This window comes from Brachyhypopomus gauderio, chromosome 20 (genome assembly GCF_052324685.1).
Source record: "Brachyhypopomus gauderio isolate BG-103 chromosome 20, BGAUD_0.2, whole genome shotgun sequence".
In the NCBI taxonomy this organism is placed as follows: domain Eukaryota; kingdom Metazoa; phylum Chordata; class Actinopteri; order Gymnotiformes; family Hypopomidae; genus Brachyhypopomus; species Brachyhypopomus gauderio.
Genome location: NC_135230.1, coordinates 13,914,014 through 13,925,970, shown reverse-complemented (window position 1 = coordinate 13,925,970; position 11,957 = coordinate 13,914,014).

Genomic DNA, 11,957 nt, shown 5'->3' with positions numbered 1-11,957 from the left:
ACACATGCACACACACGCACGCACACACACACACACACACACACACACACACACACACACACACACACACACACACACACACACACATTCTAATTAACACTCTAAGACAGGTGTGATTACAGGCCAGACTGGGTGGAGACCAGAGAAAAGGCCACCCAGCAGTACCCAAACTCATTGGTGTCTATGGAGAGATGAGCAAGACTCCTAATAACCAGCTAGTGGTCAGATAGGGTGAGTCAGTAGGTTTGTGCTTCACAAACTGGGGCACTAGACATCTATCACATAGTGTCATATACCTCAAATTGTTCTATAATTGGGGAGCTAAGTGCATAATAAATAAACTGCAAAAATAATATTGGTTTTCCACTATTACACAAAAAAAGTCAGAAATAAAGTGGAACAATATCACATATTTAATAGCAATGTAACATACAATAAGCCCAAACTAAAAGAGTCTTCTGGTTAGGCACAGCCAGAGAGCAATTTCAATTAGAAGTTCCACTAAATGCATTTGTGTGTGTGTGTCTACTCAACATTCCATTAGTCGTGTTCAGAGGGACCCACTAACGCTCCCAAACCGGGCACACTCAAGTCCATTTGAGGCCTGTGTTCAAGATTGTATTTTCTGTCTGAAAGGCAAAGAGTATCTTCCGCTGATGGTATATTGAAACCTGGCTGTCATGAGAATACAAATGTGTCCGTGCGCGTGCTCTCTTTAGTGGGTTCAGAGGTCAGCTCGGTTCAGTGTGTTTTATAATACACTTCTCATCATAACGTTTTCCTGCATGTTCCATAAATGTAAATGTTGTGCTAAGAGTTCAAGCTGTTGGATTATCTGGGAGCCATATTTGCTTGAAGAAGATAGTATCTACAAATGTGTTGAGAACTAGTTAGAGTAGCATTCTTAGATATGTCACCTGCTCTTTCTTAAATCTTAGATGTGTTATGAGAGACAAGTGAACCCTTTCTTACATCAGACAACAGGAGTGTGCTTAGACGAGGTTTCGTATCACCTGCAGCCATGAGAGCGCCACATTTAGAGGGCTTTTCTCAACAGCTTGAGAGGTGTTTCTTTTATTTTAAATATGTAGCTATACCCATGCACAAACACACACACCATATTCTCATTACAATAAGATGTTATGGGGTTCACAACAGGTCAATATAATCTCCTGATAATCTACTGATTGGTATGGTATGGAAGCATCATAATGATAAATGTAGACGTGCTATAATATCTCAGTTAATTTGTTTGGAACGTGTTTTAGAATCTAAGGAAAAGATGCGCTGTTCTTCAAAGTTCTTCTCCTGCGTGTCTATGGCATGTTAGCACGTGAAAGGAGGGGTGTAGTGGCTAAAGCAGCCTCTCCTAAAAGCATCCCGGGGAAGCCTTGTGTTTAACTCTAACTATAGAGGAGGGTGCAGGGAGAGAGAGAGAGAGAGAGAGAGAGAGAGAGAGAAGAAGGGGAGAGAGATTAAGGGAGCGATAGAGAGGGAGAGGGGGAGAGAGAAGGAGGAGGAGAGAGAGAGTAAGGGAGAGATAGAGAGAGAAAGAGAGAAGGAGGGGAGAGAGAGTAAAGGAGCGATAGAGAGGGAGAGGGGGGGAGAGGGAGAGACACGTTTTCCACAGGCATGTGTGCACATGACCTATCTCCATGGACGTAATTTTGATTTCAAAAGTGGGGGGGACATGGATTCGTCGCTATTTAAATATTTGGTTTTAACCGTAAAAACTGGGGGGGACCAAAGCCGGCTTTTGAAAAAGTGGGGGGGACATGTCCCCCCCGTCCCCCCCCAAAATTACGTCCGTGCCTATCTCTAAAAACCTGCCAAGCCAAATGAGAGAAATGTGTATCGCTGTGTAAAGCGTGGCAGATAGTGGATGGTGGCTAAGCTAACTCAGACAAGCAATGTTCAGCCTAATCTCTCAACTCCTCATGAACTCTGGTAAGAAGGATGTGTATATATACTCTAAAAATATTAATCAAACCATATCATAATCACTCATATAATCAAAATATTTATGGGGTTACTTCTTATTTTCTGTTTCTAAATAATACCAGCCGTTTGAAATGAATATGGAGTTTGATTAAATTCTAAAGTGAGAATATCTATCATGTAAAATGGTAATTTGTAGTTTATGTAAAGGCCGTGCCACATTTGAGCTTAATCATTTCCAAAGTTTCTTAGAATCAATCTTGTCATGACTTAATTAACAAGCAAAGCAAACCATGTGTGTGTGTGTGTGTGTGTGTGTGTGTGTGTGTGTGTGTGTGTGTGTGTGTGTGTGTGTGTTATAATGAAAACCCTGAGTTTAGTAGCCCAGCTAAAGAAGAAACTCGGATGTACACTTCTGGTCAATGGAATTACAGAAAATTCTCAGAAAATTCTATATTTTCTATGACAACTTTTTTTCTGACAAAGTCAAATACTTGGGCCAGTCATGGCCTGGTAGTTATGGAAGTGGTCTTGTGACCGGAGGGTCATGGGTTTGATTCCCAGGCCCTAGGCCATGACTGAAGTGCCCTTGAGCAAGACACTTAACCCCAACTGTTCCCTGGGTGCTGGACTAGGACTGCCCACTGCTCTGGGCATGTATGTATCACAGCTCCATTACAGTGAGAACACTAGCGGACTGCCTCTTGTCTAAATAGCTCTTGTACAGTTTGATGCTTTGGGTCAATGTTCTGCTGTAGGATGAAGTTGGTTCTCATCCAGTGCTGCCCAGAGGGTGTGGCTTGCTGCTAGAAAATGGAGCGCTGGCCTTCTTTGTTCATGATCCCTATTGCTCAGTGGCACATCTCCCAATGTGCCACCACAAAACCAGTCCCACTGCATCTCAGGGTTGACACATGGCGCCTAGCCCTTCTCTGGTGTCTTTTTAGTTTTTCTTCTGAATTTCACAAATGTTTTTGTGAATCAGAATTCTCAGACTCATCTGTCTATTACACTTTTCATCGTATATTTCACGGGTGTTTTCACTGTTGATTACGGGACTGGGGTTTTCACCGTTGATGCTAGGACTGGTGCTTTGTGGTTAGCGTTTAAATAGGGTGACCAGACGTCCTCTATTACCCGGACATGTCCTCTTTTTAATGTCCGGGCGGAATTTCACAAACAGCCGGGATTTTGTTTTACTCAAGCTTACATAGATTTTCGAAAAAGTGTTTCTTTCACAAATTAGTCCCGCCCTCCCCTACTTTGTGTGAAGTAGACCCCCCCCCCCCACCGACCTGAGTTGTCTTCTCTTTCATCATCTCAGATCTGGTCACCCTAGTTTAAAGAAGCTGTGACTGCAGGATCTGTGAGGTGTCTGTTCCTAATACTCCGATATACTCCTCCTCACGCTCAACTGTGCTCAGGGTCTCCTCTTCTCCTACCAAACTGGTTAGAGCCTGTTGGCCATGTTCAGTGAAGTGTACTACACCCATCACGGATCTGCAGTACACTCCAGTTTCCTGCATGAAATTGCCTTCATTTCTTAGAACAAAGACAGTCGGATGAGTTTTTGAAGAAAGTTACTTTTTGTCAAGCCATTTTGAGACATTAAGCTAAACCACAGTTGCTGCTGCTCCAGACACTGTATTAGCCTGAAGGACAGTTTCATTGCTTCTGTAATTAGCACAACAGTTTTTAACTGTGCAAACGTAGCTGTGAAAGGCTTTTCTAATGAGCAATTAGCCTATTCAACTGGCAAATTTGAATTAGTCAACACAACATTGGAACACGAGGATGAAGGTGGCTGAAAACAGGCCTCTGTGTGCATACATAGCTGGTCCATTAAAATCAGAACTTTTAATAATTTATAACCAACAATATCCTGGCAGTATTTTGGTTAATTTAATGTTATTTAAATGGAAAGAAATGAGTGTAAACTCGGTGAACTCTATCAGAGGCATGAGCAGAGGAGGAATACTTGCTATCACACATTCCTAGCCTCCCTCTCTTCCAACGACTCTGACACTGACCCAACTAGCATGCAACTCACAAGGTTCAGCCCTGATCTGACTGAAAAGAACTTTTAACATGGAACATGGCTTGCGAACCACTGTGGAATTTTATCAAAGGCATGTTTACTATCAGCACTTAACTTTGTGGGCCATGTATGTTATACGATGGCCCCATTCCTTCCCTCTCATAAGTGTGTGTGTGTGTGTGTGTGTGTGTGTGTGTGTGTGGTCAAGTGGAGCAATCTGTTATTGTAATGCCATTAATGATTATTAGAGCCTTCCCATGCACTGACACTGACATTGACATGATGCACACTAATGAATCTGGCCAACAGCTTGGGTCTTACTCAAATAAGAATGTTCTGGCAAAGGTCCAAATACAGGACCCTGTGTTACTCCAAAGCTCTAGATGTTTCTACATATCTTGTGAATTGCACACAGCTCAGTTTCCAAGTGTCAAGATATTTGTATTAGTTTTTAGCTTTGCTTTTACCTTAATTTTGTGGCTTTATTTTATTAAAACCTGTTTAGCCACATTTGTTCATCTCATGCAGGTTTGCGATCAGCTCAGGGTTGATAAGTCTTCCAGGGTAATTGCTCTCATTTGGACCACCTGCAGACGCCGGTGAGCCCCCCAGACGGGTCTGTGTGTGTTCTTCAGGTCGAATGTGGGCAAGTACACGGACGCGTGCCCCCGCCCCCGTTATACAGTATACATTCCAGGAAAAAAGTGGCACGGCTGACATTTTTACACCCCCCCCCCCCCCCCCCCCCCCCCCCGCTGATCGCTGCACCCACAGGCCACAACTTATGCAGTCAGATTTTAGAGTCGCTTCAAAATACATTTTTCTTTCCGTGCTGTGCCTCACTTATCTGCCAGCATGGCCTGGGACCTGATAAGCAGAATGAAAGTATTTCTCTATTGTGGAGTCCACCGTGTTTATCAGAGCTTCAGGACTGTGCCAGCAGGCGAGACTACAGCTGCTGATAAAAGTGTGCATGCCTGCTGGCTTTGAAGTCATAACTTCCAGCTGGTTTCTAATGCCGCCTTTGCTATACACTGATCTGGAGCAATCTAGAGCAATCTAGAGCAAGAGGCCAGTTTCAGAGAATATATTACAATAATATTTGTTTTCAGCACAGAACAGAAGACTGGAAAGTAGTTACACTCAAAGAAAACAAAATAAAGATAAAAACCCAAAGAACAATGTCGCAGATTGCAAAAGCTTGATTTAGAATTTGATTTGATTTAGGCTTTTATTTAAATGTAACTATAAGATAGTCATAAATGGGTTGCATTTGCTGTGATGCTGTGTGGCAACAGCTTGTGTTACTGTTTCTAAAGCTGTTACAAGGAGATCTACATGTTAACACAGAGCATTGCTGTAGGATTTAGATTCCAACACTGTGGAATGTCATTGTCAAAACAAAAAAAAGCACTTCTTTATTTAATTCATAAACAGATATCATGTTCTGCTGGTAATCGTCACGACGACAGAATGCTGCTGAGACGTTTAACACAGATGAAGTCTAAAATGATACCGCGGTGGCAAATGCATCATTGTAACAGAAACTGGTGGGGTGTGGTGACCCTAAAGGGCCAAGCACGCTTCCCTGAACAAGATGCACAGTGCTTTACCGCTAGGCAGTATAATCAGTACTGAAATACTGCCTTTACCAGAACATATTTACTGTACAGATGGACTTCCTATAAAAGGCCTGGGTGGAAAAGACCTACCAGAGGTCCCCTGGGAGGAGACCATGCATGTCGTTGAGTTTTGTCGATCACACTTGACCACACTCATCAGGAAATTACTGACCCCTTTAAAAGATGACTCAGCTGGTGGGCTCCTCCCCAAGACCAGGACCGAGTCACTGCGCTACAGTGTGACAGGACCTGGAAAATGTGCAAACAGCGCCACCTGTTGGGGAATGTCTAGAGAAGCTACTGCGGAACACTTTCATTCTTTCACTGAGAAGTGAAAAAGACAAATGTAGGATAAAAACGAGAAAATCAAGAAAGCGCTTGTTCCAGGACATTACACACGATCCTCACAGGGCAGCTGCGTGAATCGGTAAATATCTGCACTTTGAGAGAATGTAATCTATGTTAAGTGTGAACAGGGCCGGAGTGGGCCACTTGTTCAGCCCGGGAGTTTCATGCCCAAATGCGGCCCAAAATGATTTTTCCATCCCAATCGGCCCAAACTAGAGATTGACATGAGCCGGCCCATCGGGAATCCTCCCGAATCTCCCGATTAGCCACTCCGGCTCTGAGTGTGAATCCCATTTACTGTATATGAATGTATTGAGTCAAGAACAATTGATGGCAAACATTCTTGGTTTCTGTTTAATAATGCAATGTAGTCCAATCCTATCAAGACCCTTGGGAAGGTTAAATATGACACATTATCACAGTTTTGCAACATCAAACCACAGCTGTAAAAAACTACAGCTGTATGATACAGCTGTATGAAGAGATTCCCTCTCCATCTGCATTTGATCACCCAAATTCAGTGCAACTCAGTCAGCTGAACACGTGTTTTCATATACAGCAGTAGATGGTCTGGAATCAGAGGAACTACAGAGAAACAAATTAGTGATATGGAGTTCATGTCTGGTAGTCAGAAGGACAGAACCGAATGGCCCCATCCTGTCAAGGGCAGGAATGGTGATTTCTGGGGCATTATGGAATGCCATCTTTTAGTTTTGGTGATTTAATTGGTGTATGCAGATAGCTTGTTTTCTTCTCTTCTCATCTACTGTTCCAATTGCTTTATACACTCACCAGCCACTTTATTAGGTACACCTGTTCAACTGCTCATTAACACAAATGTCCAATCAGCCAATCACATTTAGCAGCAACTCAATGCATTTAGACATGTAGACATGGTCAAGACGATCTGCTGCAGTTCAAACCGAGCATCAGAATGGGAAAGAAATATGATTTAATGTGAAATGTGCCATAGTTGTCAATTGTGATTTTTCCGCATTTACCCATCTGTGCAGTTAGAACACACACTAGTGATTACTAGGGGGCTGTGGTGCACACATGCCCAGAGCGGTGGGCAGCCCTAGCCCGGCACCCAGGGAGCAGTTTGGGGTGCACCTCAGTCATGGCCTCAGGCCTGAGAATCGAATCCACGACCCTCCATTCACAAGACCAGTTCCCTACCACAGGACCATTTAAGTGACTTTAACGTGGTATGGTTATTGGTGCCAGACGAGCTGGTCTGAGTATTTCAGAAACTGCTGATCTACTGGGATTTTTCTCTAGGGTTTACAAAGAATGGTCTGAAAAAGAGAAAATATCCAGTGAGTGGCAGTTCTATGGCCACAAATGCCTCGTTGATGCCAGAGGTCAGAGGAGAATGGCCAGACTGGTTTGAGCTGATAGAACAGCAACAGTAACTCAAATAACCTGTCATTACAACAGAGACATGCGGAAGATCATCTCTGAAGACACAACACGTCGAACCTTGAGGTGGATGGGCTACAGCAGCAGAAGACCACACCGGGTACCACTACTGTCAGCTAAGAACAGGAAACTGAGGCTACAGGCTCAACAAAACTGGATAATAGAAGATTGGAAAAATGTTGCCTGGTCTGCTGCGACATTCGGATGTTAGGGTCAGAATTTGGCATCAACAACATAAAAGCATGGATCCATCCTGCCTTGTATCAATGGTTCAGGCTGGTGGTGGTGGTGGTACAATGGTGGTGCATTCTTCAATAACAATTGAGTATCAGCTGTCTGTTGTTCACACACAAGTTCACATGGATGGTGCAAATCCATCATGACAGCCTGTTCAACCTTCCAAAACAACCCATTTACAGATAAACCCTGTCAAGATGGAGTGTTCAAAAAGACAAGAAGAAGAAGATCTCAGCAGTCTGTGTGAGCTCTGACTTATACAGCCTGGAGACATGATAGCATGATGGCGGCCTGTAAAACAGTTAAACCACAGGTTAATGGCTCCCATGCAACATTCCACATTATACAGCAGGTTTCGGATTATGACTAAATAACCACCACGTGATCAGGTTCAGACAGTGTGCCATCCCCCCCCCCCCCCCCCCCCCCCGGCCCATAATAACTAACAGGTCAGTGTGTCTAGATTCTCTACAAAGATATTAGGGTTGATTTCTAATCCTAATCAAACCAACCTGAAGCAATGTCAGCTGACTGAACCGAATGAAGTACAGCTGGGAGTTGTAGGGAAGCGTGCGGAGGCTCACGTGAAGGTCCATCTGATGCAGGTCGAAGGGCCTGGGGCAAATTATGGAACATCTTACCCAGAGTTGTGAGCATCTTAATTCTGGGTTTCACGTTGATATCAGAAGCACTTTATTCCCCAAATATAAATGTGTGTTGGTTTTTTACTGGCTAGAACAAATATCTAATGAGCAAAGCACTCATTAGATATGTGTAGAACTTTCAGCATACCAAGACAATACAATACCTATTATTTATTAATGAATTCTGTCATTTTTACTATAAAAAAGTTTTTTATATTACATCTAATGAATAATAACCCATTTGATATATAATTAGGGTTTGGATCAAGCTTTAGACCAACAAGCCTAATTACATGTATATAGTAATATACACTACCGTTCAAATGTTTGGGGTCACCTAGACAATTTTGTGTTTTCCCTGAAATTTCATACTTTTATTTATCAAATGAGTTACAAAATGAATTAGAAATATAGTCCAGACATTGACACGGTAGAAATGTTTTTTTTTTTTTTTATATAATTTTCTACTTTAAACTTTGCTTTCGTCAAAGAATGCTCCCTTAGCAGCAATTACAGCATTGCAGACCTTTGGCATTCTAGCTGTTAATTTGCTGAGGTAATCTGGAGAAATTTCACCCCATGCTTCCAGAAGCCGCTCCTACAAGTTTGATTGGGTTAATGGGCACTTTTTTCGTACCATACGGTCAAGCTGCTCCCACAACAGCTCAATGGGGTTGAGATCTGGTGACTGCGCTGGCCACTCCATTACCGATAAAACACCAGCTGCCTGCTTCTTCTCTAAATAGTTTGTGCATAATTTGGAGGTGTGCTTTGGGTCATTGTCCTATTGCAGGATGAAATTGGCTCCAATCAAGCGCTGTCCACAGGGTATGGCATGGTGTTGCAAAATGGAGTGATAGCCTTCCTTATTCAAAATCCCTTTTACCTTGTTCAAATCTCCCACTTTACCAGCACCAAAGCAACCCCAGACCATCACATTACCTCCACCATGTTTGACAGATGGTGTCAGGCACTCTTCCAGCATCTTTTCAGTTGTTCTGCGTCTCACAAATGTTCGTCTGTGATCCAAACACCTCAAACTTTGATTCGTCTGTCCATAACACTTTTTTCCAATCTTCCTCTGTCCTATGTTTGTGTTCTTTTGCCCATATTAATCTTTTTCTTTTATTAGCCAGATATGGCTTTTTCTTTGCCATTCTGCCCTGAAGGCCAGCATCCCGGAGTCACCTCTTCACTGTAGACGTTGACACTGGCGTTTTGCGGGTACTATTTAATGAAGCTGCCAGTTGAGGACCTGTGAGGCGTCAATTTCTCAAACTTGAGACTCTTAATGTACTTGTCTTCTTGCTCAGTTGTGCAGCGGGGCCTTCCACTTCTCCTTCTACTCTGGTTAGAGCCTGTCTGTGCTCTCCTCTGAAGGGAGTAGTACACACCATTGTAGGAAATCTTCAGTTTCTTGGCAATGTCTCGCATGGAATAGACTTCATTTCTCAGAACAAGAATAGACTGTCGAGTTTCAATTGAAAGTTGTTTTTTTCTGGCCATTTTGAGAGTTTAATTGAACCAACAATTGTAATGCTCCAGATTCTCAACTAGCTCAAAGGAAGGTCAGTTTCATAGCTTCTCTAATCAGCAAAACTGTTTTCAGCTGTGCTAACCTACTTGCACAAGGGTTTTCTAAATATCCAATAGCCTCCTTACACAGTTAGCAAACACAATGTACCATTAGAACACTGGAGTGATGGTTGTTGGAAATGGGTCTCCATACATCTATGTAGATATTGCATTAAAAACCAGATGTTTACAGCTAGAATAGTCATTTACCACATTAATAATGTATAGAGTGTATTTTTGATGCATTTAATGTTAGCTAAATTGAAAAAAAAACGGCTTTTCTTTCAAAAATAAGAACATTTCTAAGTGACCCCAAACTTTTGAACAGTAGTGTATATAGTGAAAATCTAAAATGTTTTAATCTGAATGATAATGGAATACATGCCTTTGCTATTTAAAACATAACTGGCCAAATCAGAGTTCGACTTTCAAGATCACCGGTGAACTTTGATGTTTGTGCCACATATGATAAACTTGTCAATGAAGTATAAAGGGCACTGCAAGAATGCACAGGGTGATCTCCAGAATAACATCACTACCAGTGTCCAGTAGAGGGAGCACTACATCAGTGTGCTCTCCAGAAGAGCATCACTACCAGTGTCCAGTAGAGGGAGCACTACATCAGTGTGCTCTCCAGAAGAGCATCACTACCAGTGTCCAGTAGAGGGAGCACTACATCAGTGTGATCTCCAGAAGAGCATCACTACCAGTGTCCAGTAGAGGGAGCACTACATCAGTGTGATCTCCAGAAGAGCATCACTACCAGTGTCCAGTAGAGGGAGCACTACATCAGTGTGATCTCCAGAAGAGCATCACTACCAGTGACCAGTAGAGGGAGCACTACATCAGTGTGATCTCCAGAAGAGCATCACTACCAGTGACCAGTAGAGGGAGCACCAGTCATGTTTTAAAATTCCAAGAATCATCGTAGCCAAATGGAAATTTTCTCCCCAGAACACATCTGAAACTGTGATCAAAATCTTAAGTATTAATAAAAACTATTAGCATTAGCATCCAACTGTTCTCAGTTAGATGATAATGTGAAAGTGTGAAAGGTGACACACACAGCCCTTGCCTGGCATACATGATTCACGTAGGATGAGCAGATTCAGGAATAACTGGAATGTTTGAGAAATTTATGGAGAACAGATGACCAACACTTCACATGGACAACATCCCCCTTTAAAGAATTATATTCCTACTGTTTGTAGGATATGTAGAGGGGTGCAAAATAATTGAATTGGTTTTGGGGGTTGTAGCCATGGTTTCCACACAAATATCATTGATCTTACATATTGACCTGGCAACATTGATGTGTCACCAAGATCCATCAGTGGAGTTTGATGCAGAGTGTCTCGTCAAGGCTGCTGATCAGGGGAGACCATCACATCTGAGAAGATGTCAGCTGACTACACCATTTCAAAAGGTTGTGTAGTCCTACACAAGTGAGATGCCACCTGTGGTCTCGCCTGTACCCAATTTCAAGAAAGTAATCTTGAAGACTTTATGATTAAGACTGGAGAGCTTGCATGTGATGTCCTACTGGAAATGTGTGTGGAACTCAACTGGTGTTTCCACTGGGTTTTGGTATCAAAACTAGCTCCGAGCGCTTCTGTCTGGCTCACTTGGTGGGGCAGACAGCAGTGGGCATTAACACCACGGGGGCAGTTCCAGGGAGGAACACAAACATGGACCCGAGCATCAGTGAACCCAAATGTTCAGAAGCAGAACCTGACCCACCCTAGCAGCCATCAGCTTTTTCTGTCTTCTCAAGACTGTAATTCAAGCACACCGGGGATCAGATTATGTTAGCACAAATATAAATGCAGCAACTCTAGCAGCAGTTTCAGTCAATATCTACAGGGTTCCCACATCTTGGTTAACATCAAATTCAAGGACCTTTCAATGACTTTCCAGGACCAACTTCCTCAAATTCAAGGACTGCACCTGGCACCATTTACCTACTGTTACCCCTGAATATGTTGTCAAAAAACAATGTTAATTCAATGCAAATTCAAAAGATCGAACGCCATTTCAAGCCATGCATCCTGAAATGTTCTGTGCATGACATTAAGCACTGATTAAACGAAAACTTAATTCACACACAACACGTCTGGCAATTTAGCAGTGTAC